Source organism: Equus asinus, chromosome 29 (genome assembly GCF_041296235.1).
Source record: "Equus asinus isolate D_3611 breed Donkey chromosome 29, EquAss-T2T_v2, whole genome shotgun sequence".
Lineage (NCBI taxonomy): Eukaryota > Metazoa > Chordata > Mammalia > Perissodactyla > Equidae > Equus > Equus asinus.
Genome location: NC_091818.1, coordinates 8,292,341 through 8,308,499, shown reverse-complemented (window position 1 = coordinate 8,308,499; position 16,159 = coordinate 8,292,341).

Sequence of the window (16,159 nt, the reverse complement as noted above, 5' to 3'; positions counted from 1 at the left end):
GGTTCCTAAACAGCTGCCTGCAATCTGGCTTCAGCACATTATATCATTGTCTCAAAGTGATATTCATTCAGTATGTCTTATATGGAAATGCTTGAAATGGTGAACATGAAGAAGTTTCTAAATATATACAAGCAAGATTGTTTCTCCACAGTTTTCTTTCAGTGACTGAATGTGATGTATAGTCTGTCACGACTATTGTAAAATGTTTGATAAGTCTTATGTAAAAACGTTCCTAGATAGCTATCTGTGAGCTCTATTTAGCACAGTGTTCTTTCATTGTAGGAAAATGATACCCATTCATTATGGCATATACTGAAATGTGAGAAATGTCTCAAATACAAATGTTCCTAATAATAGCTTCAAGATGCTTTCACCACAGAGGTCTTTCAGTGAAACAATATTGCAGATATTCTGTGACACTTGTAGTGAAGTGTTAGTTAAAACTTACTTGCAAGCTGGATTCAGCACAGTGTTTCTTTCATTGTTGGAAACTCATATTCAATCAGAACAGCAAATATTGAAATGGTTATAATGACTAATATGAAGATGATCCTTAATGGCTGCAAGTAAGATGGTTTCACCACAGTTTTCTCTCAGTGAACAAATGCTATATATATTCTGTCCCACATGCAATGAAATGTTTGTTAAGTCTTATATGAACATGTTCCTAAACAGCTACCCGCAAACTGGGCTTAGAACAGCGTTCTCACATTGTTAGTAATTGATAGGTCATCTGTAGGGCATATGCTGAAATGTTTGAACTGTCTTATGTGAATATGCCCCTAAACAGCTGTAAGCACATTTGTTTCACCAGAGTTCCTTTAGTGTCTGAATCTTATGGATATTTTTCAAGTCTGTAGTGTAATTTTTTAAGTATTTTATGAAGTTCTTCCTAAACAGATACTAGGAAACAAGGGTTCAGCTCATCCTTCTTTCCTTGAGTGAATATTAAAATCATTCTGTCATGACCATAGCGCAATATTTGTTAAGACTTATAAAAAGATATTTCTAAAAGACAACTTTCCAGCTGGGTTCTTAACATCGTTCTTTCATTTTATGGAAGTGATAACCATTCTGGATGGAATACACTGAAATGTTTGAAAAGACTTGTATGAAGATACTCCTAAATAGCTACAAGCAATCTGGTTACACCACAGTGTTCTTTCATTTAATAAACTTTATATATAGTCTCCTATAGCTGTAGTGAAATGTTTTATATCATATATGAAAAGGTTCCTACAGCTACCTGCAAGCTGGGATCAGCACACTGACTTTTCATTGTAATAAGGTGATAGTTACTTTGTATGGCATACACTGAAATGTCAGAAAAGACTTATATGAGTGTATTTCTAAAGAGATACAAGCAAGCTGGTTTCACAATAGTGATCTTTCATTGAATTAATGTAATAGATATTCTGTCGCACATGTTGTGAAATTTTCAATAAATCTTACATGAAAATGTTACTATAAGTCTACCTGAAAGCTGAGTTAGGTACAATGTTTTTTCATTTTAAGAAAGTATAGCTGTTCTCTATGGCTCATACTGAAATGCTAGAAAAGACTTACATGAAGATGTTCCTTAAAAGCTACAAGGAAGTTGGTTTCACCACAGCATTCTTTCAATGAGTGAATGTTATAGATATTCCATCATGCCCGTAGTGAAATGTTTGATAGGACTTATTTGAAGATTCCCCTAAACAGCTGCAAGCAAGGTGTTTTCACCACAGTGTTCATTCAGAAAATGAATGTTGTACGTATTCTGTCATGCCTCAAGAGAACTATTTGATGTCTTAGGTGAGAGTGTTCCTGAACAGCTACAAGCAAGCTTTTTCAACATAGTGTGGCTTCCTTGAATGAATGTTATGGATATCATGTTGCGGCTGTAGAGAAACGTTTGATAAGACATAAATGAAATGCTCATAAAGAGCCACTGGTTTCATCAGAACGTTCTTTCTGGATATGGAAGCGATAGCCATTCTGTAGGCATAATGAAGTGTTTGAAGAGCCTTATACGAAGACATTCCCAAGGCGCCAGAAGTAATCTGGCTTCACCACAGTGTTCTTTCAGTGAACGAGTGTTATAGCTAGTCTGTCATGCCTGTAGTGAAATGTTTAATAAGTCTTATATGAAGAGGTTTCAAACAGCCGCCAGCAAGCCGGGTTTAGCACAGTGTCCTTTAACTGTAAGTAAGTGAGAGCCCTTCTGTATGGCATATGCTTAAATGTTAGAGAGGTCTTATATGAAGATGTTCCTAAATAGAATCCAACAAGACGTGTTCAGGACAGAATAATTTCATCATAAGATAGTGACAGCCGTTTAGTATGGCATATACAGAAATGCTGAAAAGGACTTAAATGAAGATCTTCCTTAACAGTCAAACCAAGCCACTTTCACCATAGTGTTCTTTCATTGAATGGATGTAATAGATATTCTGTCATGCCTGTAGTTAAAAGTTCAATAGGTCTTACATAAAAATGCTCCTAATAATCTACCTGAAAGCTATGAAACACAACCTTCTTTCCTTGTAAGAAGGGTATGGCCATGCTGTATGCCATATACTGAAATGCTTGAAAAGCTTTTTATGAAGATGTTCCTCAACAGTTACAAGAAAACTGCTTTCATCCCTGTGTTCATTCAATGAGTGAATGTTTAGAGATTCTGTCATTCCTGCAAAGGAATGTTTAATAAGTCTTACATGAAGATGTTTCTAAACAGCTACAAGGAAATTCTTTTAAATATAGTGTTATTACATTGAATAGACATTAAAGATATCCTGTCATGACTGTAGGCAAATGTCTGATAAGACTTGAGCAAAATATTAATAAACAATTACTTGCAAGCTGGGTTCATCACAGTATTCTTTTCTGGCTAGGGAGATGATAGCCATTCTGTATGGCATAAAGTGATATGTTTGAAGAGCCTTTTATTTATATTCTTAAACAGCTAACAAGCAAGATGGTTTCTTCACAGTGTTCTTTCAGTGAATGAATGTTCTAGATATTGTCACATCTGTGGTGAAATATTTGATATATGATGTTCCTAAACAGCTACCCATAAACTGGATTCAGCATGTGTTCTTTCATTTTGTGAAAATGATAGTCGCTCTGTGTGGAATATACTTAAGTATTTGAAGTGTACTATGTGCAGATGTTCCTAAACAGTGAAAAGAAGATGGTTTTTGCATAATTTTCTTTCAGATAACAAATGTTATAGACATTGTCACATCTGTAGTCAAATGTTTGATATGATTTATGTGAAAATATCCCTAAACAGCTACCTGTTGGCTTGATTAAGCACGATGCTCTTTCATTGTAAGAAAGTGATAGCCGTTCCTTGTGGCATATACTGAAATGTTTGAAATGGCATATGTGAAGATGTTCCTTAAGAGCTACTTGCTAGGTGTTTTCCAGACAATGTTCTTTCAGTGAATGGATGTTATAGATAGTCTATCACACCCGTAGTGAAATGCTGGATAAGTTTTATGAAGATGTCCCTAAGTAGCTACAAGCAAAATGGTTTCCCAACAGTGTTCTTACAGACATTGAATGTTATAGATATTCTGTCATGCCTGTAGGGAAATGTTTGATAAGGCTTGCATGAACACTTACATGAAGATGTTTCTAAACAGCCACAAGCAGGCTTTTTCAACACAGTATTTCATTGAATGAATGTAATAATTATCACATTGTGGCTGCAGAGAAACGTTTGATAAGACACACACAAAATGTTCGTAAATAGCATGTGCCAGCTGGTTGCATCACAATGTTGTTTAATTTAATGGAAGTGATAATCATTCTGTACAGCATATGATGTGTTTGAATAGCCTTATATAAAGATATTCCTAAAAACTTATGAGCAATCTGGTTTCACCAGAGTGTGTTCCTCAGTGAAGGAATCTTACAGAGATTCTGTCAGAGCAGTAGTGACATGTTTGGTGTTTTGTATGAAGAAACCCTAAATGGCTTCCTGCAAGATGAGTTCAACACAGTGTTATTTCATTTTAAGAAAATGATAGTCATTCTGTTTGGCATAAACTGAAATATTAGAAAAGCCTTATATCAAGATGTTCCTAATTAGCTACCAGCAATCTGGCTTCACAATAGTGTTCTTTCACTGAATGGATGTAACAGATACTTTGTAGTGAAATGTATGATAAGTCTCTTAGGAAAAGGTTCCTAAACAGCTGCCTGCAATCTGGCTTCAGCACATTATATCATTGTCTCAAAGTGATATTCATTCAGTATGTCTTATATGGAAATGCTTGAAATGGTGAACATGAAGAAGTTTCTAAATATATACAAGCAAGATTGTTTCTCCACAGTTTTCTTTCAGTGACTGAATGTGATGTATAGTCTGTCACGACTATTGTAAAATGTTTGATAAGTCTTATGTAAAAACGTTCCTAGATAGCTATCTGTGAGCTCTATTTAGCACAGTGTTCTTTCATTGTAGGAAAATGATACCCATTCATTATGGCATATACTGAAATGTGAGAAATGTCTCAAATACAAATGTTCCTAATAATAGCTTCAAGATGCTTTCACCACAGAGGTCTTTCAGTGAAACAATATTGCAGATATTCTGTGACACTTGTAGTGAAGTGTTAGTTAAAACTTACTTGCAAGCTGGATTCAGCACAGTGTTTCTTTCATTGTTGGAAACTCATATTCAATCAGAACAGCAAATATTGAAATGGTTATAATGACTAATATGAAGATGATCCTTAATGGCTGCAAGTAAGATGGTTTCACCACAGTTTTCTCTCAGTGAACAAATGCTATATATATTCTGTCCCACATGCAATGAAATGTTTGTTAAGTCTTATATGAACATGTTCCTAAACAGCTACCCGCAAACTGGGCTTAGAACAGCGTTCTCACATTGTTAGTAATTGATAGGTCATCTGTAGGGCATATGCTGAAATGTTTGAACTGTCTTATGTGAATATGCCCCTAAACAGCTGTAAGCACATTTGTTTCACCAGAGTTCCTTTAGTGTCTGAATCTTATGGATATTTTTCAAGTCTGTAGTGTAATTTTTTAAGTATTTTATGAAGTTCTTCCTAAACAGATACTAGGAAACAAGGGTTCAGCTCATCCTTCTTTCCTTGAGTGAATATTAAAATCATTCTGTCATGACCATAGCGCAATATTTGTTAAGACTTATAAAAAGATATTTCTAAAAGACAACTTTCCAGCTGGGTTCTTAACATCGTTCTTTCATTTTATGGAAGTGATAACCATTCTGGATGGAATACACTGAAATGTTTGAAAAGACTTGTATGAAGATACTCCTAAATAGCTACAAGCAATCTGGTTACACCACAGTGTTCTTTCATTTAATAAACTTTATATATAGTCTCCTATAGCTGTAGTGAAATGTTTTATATCATATATGAAAAGGTTCCTACAGCTACCTGCAAGCTGGGATCAGCACACTGACTTTTCATTGTAATAAGGTGATAGTTACTTTGTATGGCATACACTGAAATGTCAGAAAAGACTTATATGAGTGTATTTCTAAAGAGATACAAGCAAGCTGGTTTCACAATAGTGATCTTTCATTGAATTAATGTAATAGATATTCTGTCGCACATGTTGTGAAATTTTCAATAAATCTTACATGAAAATGTTACTATAAGTCTACCTGAAAGCTGAGTTAGGTACAATGTTTTTTCATTTTAAGAAAGTATAGCTGTTCTCTATGGCTCATACTGAAATGCTAGAAAAGACTTACATGAAGATGTTCCTTAAAAGCTACAAGGAAGTTGGTTTCACCACAGCATTCTTTCAATGAGTGAATGTTATAGATATTCCATCATGCCCGTAGTGAAATGTTTGATAGGACTTATTTGAAGATTCCCCTAAACAGCTGCAAGCAAGGTGTTTTCACCACAGTGTTCATTCAGAAAATGAATGTTGTACGTATTCTGTCATGCCTCAAGAGAACTATTTGATGTCTTAGGTGAGAGTGTTCCTGAACAGCTACAAGCAAGCTTTTTCAACATAGTGTGGCTTCCTTGAATGAATGTTATGGATATCATGTTGCGGCTGTAGAGAAACGTTTGATAAGACATAAATGAAATGCTCATAAAGAGCCACTGGTTTCATCAGAACGTTCTTTCTGGATATGGAAGCGATAGCCATTCTGTAGGCATAATGAAGTGTTTGAAGAGCCTTATACGAAGACATTCCCAAGGCGCCAGAAGTAATCTGGCTTCACCACAGTGTTCTTTCAGTGAACGAGTGTTATAGCTAGTCTGTCATGCCTGTAGTGAAATGTTTAATAAGTCTTATATGAAGAGGTTTCAAACAGCCGCCAGCAAGCCGGGTTTAGCACAGTGTCCTTTAACTGTAAGTAAGTGAGAGCCCTTCTGTATGGCATATGCTTAAATGTTAGAGAGGTCTTATATGAAGATGTTCCTAAATAGAATCCAACAAGACGTGTTCAGGACAGAATAATTTCATCATAAGATAGTGACAGCCGTTTAGTATGGCATATACAGAAATGCTGAAAAGGACTTAAATGAAGATCTTCCTTAACAGTCAAACCAAGCCACTTTCACCATAGTGTTCTTTCATTGAATGGATGTAATAGATATTCTGTCATGCCTGTAGTTAAAAGTTCAATAGGTCTTACATAAAAATGCTCCTAATAATCTACCTGAAAGCTATTAAACACAACCTTCTTTCCTTGTAAGAAGGGTATGGCCATGCTGTATGCCATATACTGAAATGCTTGAAAAGCTTTTTATGAAGATGTTCCTCAACAGTTACAAGAAAACTGCTTTCATCCCTGTGTTCATTCAATGAGTGAATGTTTAGAGATTCTGTCATTCCTGCAAAGGAATGTTTAATAAGTCTTACATGAAGATGTTTCTAAACAGCTACAAGGAAATTCTTTTAAATATAGTGTTATTACATTGAATAGACATTAAAGATATCCTGTCATGACTGTAGGCAAATGTCTGATAAGACTTGAGCAAAATATTAATAAACAATTACTTGCAAGCTGGGTTCATCACAGTATTCTTTTCTGGCTAGGGAGATGATAGCCATTCTGTATGGCATAAAGTGATATGTTTGAAGAGCCTTTTATTTATATTCTTAAACAGCTAACAAGCAAGATGGTTTCTTCACAGTGTTCTTTCAGTGAATGAATGTTCTAGATATTGTCACATCTGTGGTGAAATATTTGATATATGATGTTCCTAAACAGCTACCCATAAACTGGATTCAGCATGTGTTCTTTCATTTTGTGAAAATGATAGTCGCTCTGTGTGGAATATACTTAAGTATTTGAAGTGTACTATGTGCAGATGTTCCTAAACAGTGAAAAGAAGATGGTTTTTGCATAATTTTCTTTCAGATAACAAATGTTATAGACATTGTCACATCTGTAGTCAAATGTTTGATATGATTTATGTGAAAATATCCCTAAACAGCTACCTGTTGGCTTGATTAAGCACGATGCTCTTTCATTGTAAGAAAGTGATAGCCGTTCCTTGTGGCATATACTGAAATGTTTGAAATGGCATATGTGAAGATGTTCCTTAAGAGCTACTTGCTAGGTGTTTTCCAGACAATGTTCTTTCAGTGAATGGATGTTATAGATAGTCTATCACACCCGTAGTGAAATGCTGGATAAGTTTTATGAAGATGTCCCTAAGTAGCTACAAGCAAAATGGTTTCCCAACAGTGTTCTTACAGACATTGAATGTTATAGATATTCTGTCATGCCTGTAGGGAAATGTTTGATAAGGCTTGCATGAACACTTACATGAAGATGTTTCTAAACAGCCACAAGCAGGCTTTTTCAACACAGTATTTCATTGAATGAATGTAATAATTATCACATTGTGGCTGCAGAGAAACGTTTGATAAGACACACACAAAATGTTCGTAAATAGCATGTGCCAGCTGGTTGCATCACAATGTTGTTTAATTTAATGGAAGTGATAATCATTCTGTACAGCATATGATGTGTTTGAATAGCCTTATATAAAGATATTCCTAAAAACTTATGAGCAATCTGGTTTCACCAGAGTGTGTTCCTCAGTGAAGGAATCTTACAGAGATTCTGTCAGAGCAGTAGTGACATGTTTGGTGTTTTGTATGAAGAAACCCTAAATGGCTTCCTGCAAGATGAGTTCAACACAGTGTTATTTCATTTTAAGAAAATGATAGTCATTCTGTTTGGCATAAACTGAAATATTAGAAAAGCCTTATATCAAGATGTTCCTAATTAGCTACCAGCAATCTGGCTTCACAATAGTGTTCTTTCACTGAATGGATGTAACAGATACTTTGTAGTGAAATGTATGATAAGTCTCTTAGGAAAAGGTTCCTAAACAGCTGCCTGCAATCTGGCTTCAGCACATTATATCATTGTCTCAAAGTGATATTCATTCAGTATGTCTTATATGGAAATGCTTGAAATGGTGAACATGAAGAAGTTTCTAAATATATACAAGCAAGATTGTTTCTCCACAGTTTTCTTTCAGTGACTGAATGTGATGTATAGTCTGTCACGACTATTGTAAAATGTTTGATAAGTCTTATGTAAAAACGTTCCTAGATAGCTATCTGTGAGCTCTATTTAGCACAGTGTTCTTTCATTGTAGGAAAATGATACCCATTCATTATGGCATATACTGAAATGTGAGAAATGTCTCAAATACAAATGTTCCTAATAATAGCTTCAAGATGCTTTCACCACAGAGGTCTTTCAGTGAAACAATATTGCAGATATTCTGTGACACTTGTAGTGAAGTGTTAGTTAAAACTTACTTGCAAGCTGGATTCAGCACAGTGTTTCTTTCATTGTTGGAAACTCATATTCAATCAGAACAGCAAATATTGAAATGGTTATAATGACTAATATGAAGATGATCCTTAATGGCTGCAAGTAAGATGGTTTCACCACAGTTTTCTCTCAGTGAACAAATGCTATATATATTCTGTCCCACATGCAATGAAATGTTTGTTAAGTCTTATATGAACATGTTCCTAAACAGCTACCCGCAAACTGGGCTTAGAACAGCGTTCTCACATTGTTAGTAATTGATAGGTCATCTGTAGGGCATATGCTGAAATGTTTGAACTGTCTTATGTGAATATGCCCCTAAACAGCTGTAAGCACATTTGTTTCACCAGAGTTCCTTTAGTGTCTGAATCTTATGGATATTTTTCAAGTCTGTAGTGTAATTTTTTAAGTATTTTATGAAGTTCTTCCTAAACAGATACTAGGAAACAAGGGTTCAGCTCATCCTTCTTTCCTTGAGTGAATATTAAAATCATTCTGTCATGACCATAGCGCAATATTTGTTAAGACTTATAAAAAGATATTTCTAAAAGACAACTTTCCAGCTGGGTTCTTAACATCGTTCTTTCATTTTATGGAAGTGATAACCATTCTGGATGGAATACACTGAAATGTTTGAAAAGACTTGTATGAAGATACTCCTAAATAGCTACAAGCAATCTGGTTACACCACAGTGTTCTTTCATTTAATAAACTTTATATATAGTCTCCTATAGCTGTAGTGAAATGTTTTATATCATATATGAAAAGGTTCCTACAGCTACCTGCAAGCTGGGATCAGCACACTGACTTTTCATTGTAATAAGGTGATAGTTACTTTGTATGGCATACACTGAAATGTCAGAAAAGACTTATATGAGTGTATTTCTAAAGAGATACAAGCAAGCTGGTTTCACAATAGTGATCTTTCATTGAATTAATGTAATAGATATTCTGTCGCACATGTTGTGAAATTTTCAATAAATCTTACATGAAAATGTTACTATAAGTCTACCTGAAAGCTGAGTTAGGTACAATGTTTTTTCATTTTAAGAAAGTATAGCTGTTCTCTATGGCTCATACTGAAATGCTAGAAAAGACTTACATGAAGATGTTCCTTAAAAGCTACAAGGAAGTTGGTTTCACCACAGCATTCTTTCAATGAGTGAATGTTATAGATATTCCATCATGCCCGTAGTGAAATGTTTGATAGGACTTATTTGAAGATTCCCCTAAACAGCTGCAAGCAAGGTGTTTTCACCACAGTGTTCATTCAGAAAATGAATGTTGTACGTATTCTGTCATGCCTCAAGAGAACTATTTGATGTCTTAGGTGAGAGTGTTCCTGAACAGCTACAAGCAAGCTTTTTCAACATAGTGTGGCTTCCTTGAATGAATGTTATGGATATCATGTTGCGGCTGTAGAGAAACGTTTGATAAGACATAAATGAAATGCTCATAAAGAGCCACTGGTTTCATCAGAACGTTCTTTCTGGATATGGAAGCGATAGCCATTCTGTAGGCATAATGAAGTGTTTGAAGAGCCTTATACGAAGACATTCCCAAGGCGCCAGAAGTAATCTGGCTTCACCACAGTGTTCTTTCAGTGAACGAGTGTTATAGCTAGTCTGTCATGCCTGTAGTGAAATGTTTAATAAGTCTTATATGAAGAGGTTTCAAACAGCCGCCAGCAAGCCGGGTTTAGCACAGTGTCCTTTAACTGTAAGTAAGTGAGAGCCCTTCTGTATGGCATATGCTTAAATGTTAGAGAGGTCTTATATGAAGATGTTCCTAAATAGAATCCAACAAGACGTGTTCAGGACAGAATAATTTCATCATAAGATAGTGACAGCCGTTTAGTATGGCATATACAGAAATGCTGAAAAGGACTTAAATGAAGATCTTCCTTAACAGTCAAACCAAGCCACTTTCACCATAGTGTTCTTTCATTGAATGGATGTAATAGATATTCTGTCATGCCTGTAGTTAAAAGTTCAATAGGTCTTACATAAAAATGCTCCTAATAATCTACCTGAAAGCTATTAAACACAACCTTCTTTCCTTGTAAGAAGGGTATGGCCATGCTGTATGCCATATACTGAAATGCTTGAAAAGCTTTTTATGAAGATGTTCCTCAACAGTTACAAGAAAACTGCTTTCATCCCTGTGTTCATTCAATGAGTGAATGTTTAGAGATTCTGTCATTCCTGCAAAGGAATGTTTAATAAGTCTTACATGAAGATGTTTCTAAACAGCTACAAGGAAATTCTTTTAAATATAGTGTTATTACATTGAATAGACATTAAAGATATCCTGTCATGACTGTAGGCAAATGTCTGATAAGACTTGAGCAAAATATTAATAAACAATTACTTGCAAGCTGGGTTCATCACAGTATTCTTTTCTGGCTAGGGAGATGATAGCCATTCTGTATGGCATAAAGTGATATGTTTGAAGAGCCTTTTATTTATATTCTTAAACAGCTAACAAGCAAGATGGTTTCTTCACAGTGTTCTTTCAGTGAATGAATGTTCTAGATATTGTCACATCTGTGGTGAAATATTTGATATATGATGTTCCTAAACAGCTACCCATAAACTGGATTCAGCATGTGTTCTTTCATTTTGTGAAAATGATAGTCGCTCTGTGTGGAATATACTTAAGTATTTGAAGTGTACTATGTGCAGATGTTCCTAAACAGTGAAAAGAAGATGGTTTTTGCATAATTTTCTTTCAGATAACAAATGTTATAGACATTGTCACATCTGTAGTCAAATGTTTGATATGATTTATGTGAAAATATCCCTAAACAGCTACCTGTTGGCTTGATTAAGCACGATGCTCTTTCATTGTAAGAAAGTGATAGCCGTTCCTTGTGGCATATACTGAAATGTTTGAAATGGCATATGTGAAGATGTTCCTTAAGAGCTACTTGCTAGGTGTTTTCCAGACAATGTTCTTTCAGTGAATGGATGTTATAGATAGTCTATCACACCCGTAGTGAAATGCTGGATAAGTTTTATGAAGATGTCCCTAAGTAGCTACAAGCAAAATGGTTTCCCAACAGTGTTCTTACAGACATTGAATGTTATAGATATTCTGTCATGCCTGTAGGGAAATGTTTGATAAGGCTTGCATGAACACTTACATGAAGATGTTTCTAAACAGCCACAAGCAGGCTTTTTCAACACAGTATTTCATTGAATGAATGTAATAATTATCACATTGTGGCTGCAGAGAAACGTTTGATAAGACACACACAAAATGTTCGTAAATAGCATGTGCCAGCTGGTTGCATCACAATGTTGTTTAATTTAATGGAAGTGATAATCATTCTGTACAGCATATGATGTGTTTGAATAGCCTTATATAAAGATATTCCTAAAAACTTATGAGCAATCTGGTTTCACCAGAGTGTGTTCCTCAGTGAAGGAATCTTACAGAGATTCTGTCAGAGCAGTAGTGACATGTTTGGTGTTTTGTATGAAGAAACCCTAAATGGCTTCCTGCAAGATGAGTTCAACACAGTGTTATTTCATTTTAAGAAAATGATAGTCATTCTGTTTGGCATAAACTGAAATATTAGAAAAGCCTTATATCAAGATGTTCCTAATTAGCTACCAGCAATCTGGCTTCACAATAGTGTTCTTTCACTGAATGGATGTAACAGATACTTTGTAGTGAAATGTATGATAAGTCTCTTAGGAAAAGGTTCCTAAACAGCTGCCTGCAATCTGGCTTCAGCACATTATATCATTGTCTCAAAGTGATATTCATTCAGTATGTCTTATATGGAAATGCTTGAAATGGTGAACATGAAGAAGCTTCTAAATATATACAAGCAAGATTGTTTCTCCACAGTTTTCTTTCAGTGACTGAATGTTATGTATAGTCTGTCACGACTATTGTAAAATGTTTGATAAGTCTTATGTAAAAACGTTCCTAGATAGCTATCTGTGAGCTCTATTTAGCACAGTGTTCTTTCATTGTAGGAAAATGATACCCATTCATTATGGCATATACTGAAATGTGAGAAATGTCTCAAATACAAATGTTCCTAATAATAGCTTCAAGATGCTTTCACCACAGAGTTCTTTCAGTGAAACAATATTGCAGATATTCTGTGACACTTGTAGTGAAGTGTTAGTTAAAACTTACTTGCAAGCTGGATTCAGCACAGTGTTTCTTTCATTGTTGGAAACTCATATTCAATCAGAACAGCAAATATTGAAATGGTTATAATGACTAATATGAAGATGATCCTTAATGGCTGCAAGTAAGATGGTTTCACCACAGTTTTCTCTCAGTGAACAAATGCTATATATATTCTGTCCCACATGCAATTAAATGCTTGTTAAGTCTTATATGAACATGTTCCTAAACAGCTACCCGCAAACTGGGCTTAGAACAGCGTTCTCACATTGTTAGTTATTGATAGGTCATCTGTAGGGCATATGCTGAAATGTTGGAAATGTCTTAGGTGAATATGCCCCTAAACAGCTGTAAGCACATTTGTTTCACCAGAGTTCCTTTAGTGTATGAATCTTATGGATATTTTTCAAGTCTGTAGTGTAATTTTTTAAGTATTTTATGAAGTTCTTCCCAAACAGAAACTAGGAAACAAGGGTTCAGCTCATCCTTCTTTCCTTGAGTGAATATTAAAATCATTCTGTCATGACCATAGCGCAGTATTTGTTAAGACTTATAAAAAGATATTTCTAAAAAAACAACTTTCCAGCTGGGTTCTTAACATCGTTCTTTCATTTTATGGAAGTGATAACCATTCTGGATGGAATACACTGAAATGTTTGAAAAGACTTGTATGAAGATACTCCTAAATAGCTACAAGCAATCTGGTTACACCACAGTGTTCTTTCATTTAATAAACTTTATATATATTCTCCTATAGCTGTAGTGAAATGTTTTATATCATATATGAAAATGTTCCTACAGCTACCTGCAAGCTGGGATCAGCACACTGACTTTTCATTGTAATAAAGTGATAGTTACTTTGTATGGCATACACTGAAATGTCAGAAAAGACTTATATGAGTGTATTTCTAAAGAGATACAAGCAAGCTGGTTTCACAATAGTGATCTTTCATTGAATTAATGTAATAGATATTCTGTCGCACATGTTGTGAAATTTTCAATAAATCTTACATGAAAATGTTACTATAAGTCTACCTGAAAGCTGAGTTAAGTACGATGTTTTTTCATTTTAAGAAAGTATAGCTGTTCTCTATGGCTCATACTGAAATGCTAGAAAAGACTTACATGAAGATGTTCCTTAAAAGCTACAAGGAAGTTGGTTTCACCACAGCATTCTTTCAATGAGTGAATGTTATAGATATTCCATCATGCCCGTAGTGAAATGTTTGATAGGACTTATTTGAAGATTCCCCTAAACAGCTGCAAGCAAGGTGTTTTCACCACAGTGTTCATTCAGAAAATGAATGTTATACGTATTCTGTCATGCCTCAAGAGAACTATTTGATGTCTTAGGTGAGAGTGTTCCTGAACAGCTACAAGCAAGCTTTTTCAACATAGTGTGGCTTCCTTGAATGAATGTTATGGATATCATGTTGCGGCTGTAGAGAAACGTTTGATAAGACATAAATGAAATGCTCATAAAGAGCCACTGGTTTCATCAGAACGTTCTTTCTGGATATGGAAGCGATAGCCATTCTGTAGGCATAATGAAGTGTTTGAAGAGCCTTATACGAAGACATTCCCAAGGCGCCAGAAGTAATCTGGCTTCACCACAGTGTTCTTTCAGTGAACGAGTGTTATAGCTAGTCTGTCATGCCTGTAGTGAAATGTTTAATAAGTCTTATATGAAGAGGTTTCAAACAGCCGCCAGCAAGCCGGGTTTAGCACAGTGTCCTTTAACTGTAAGTAAGTGAGAGCCCTTCTGTATGGCATATGCTTAAATGTTAGAGAGGTCTTATATGAAGATGTTCCTAAATAGAATCCAACAAGACGTGTTCAGGACAGAATAATTTCATCATAAGATAGTGACAGCCGTTTAGTATGGCATATACAGAAATGCTGAAAAGGACTTAAATGAAGATCTTCCTTAACAGTCAAACCAAGCCACTTTCACCATAGTGTTCTTTCATTGAATGGATGTAATAGATATTCTGTCATGCCTGTAGTTAAAAGTTCAATAGGTCTTACATAAAAATGCTCCTAATAATCTACCTGAAAGCTATTAAACACAACCTTCTTTCCTTGTAAGAAGGGTATGGCCATGCTGTATGCCATATACTGAAATGCTTGAAAAGCTTTTTATGAAGATGTTCCTCAACAGTTACAAGAAAACTGCTTTCATCCCTGTGTTCATTCAATGAGTGAATGTTTAGAGATTCTGTCATTCCTGCAAAGGAATGTTTAATAAGTCTTACATGAAGATGTTTCTAAACAGCTACAAGGAAATTCTTTTAAATATAGTGTTATTACATTGAATAGACATTAAAGATATCCTGTCATGACTGTAGGCAAATGTCTGATAAGACTTGAGCAAAATATTAATAAACAATTACTTGCAAGCTGGGTTCATCACAGTATTCTTTTCTGGCTAGGGAGATGATAGCCATTCTGTATGGCATAAAGTGATATGTTTGAAGAGCCTTTTATTTATATTCTTAAACAGCTAACAAGCAAGATGGTTTCTTCACAGTGTTCTTTCAGTGAATGAATGTTCTAGATATTGTCACATCTGTGGTGAAATATTTGATATATGATGTTCCTAAACAGCTACCCATAAACTGGATTCAGCATGTGTTCTTTCATTTTGTGAAAATGATAGTCGCTCTGTGTGGAATATACTTAAGTATTTGAAGTGTACTATGTGCAGATGTTCCTAAACAGTGAAAAGAAGATGGTTTTTGCATAATTTTCTTTCAGATAACAAATGTTATAGACATTGTCACATCTGTAGTCAAATGTTTGATATGATTTATGTGAAAATATCCCTAAACAGCTACCTGTTGGCTTGATTAAGCACGATGCTCTTTCATTGTAAGAAAGTGATAGCCGTTCCTTGTGGCATATACTGAAATGTTTGAAATGGCATATGTGAAGATGTTCCTTAAGAGCTACTTGCTAGGTGTTTTCCAGACAATGTTCTTTCAGTGAATGGATGTTATAGATAGTCTATCACACCCGTAGTGAAATGCTGGATAAGTTTTATGAAGATGTCCCTAAGTAGCTACAAGCAAAATGGTTTCCCAACAGTGTTCTTACAGACATTGAATGTTATAGATATTCTGTCATGCCTGTAGGGAAATGTTTGATAAGGCTTGCATGAACACTTACATGAAGATGTTTCTAAACAGCCACAAGCAGGCTTTT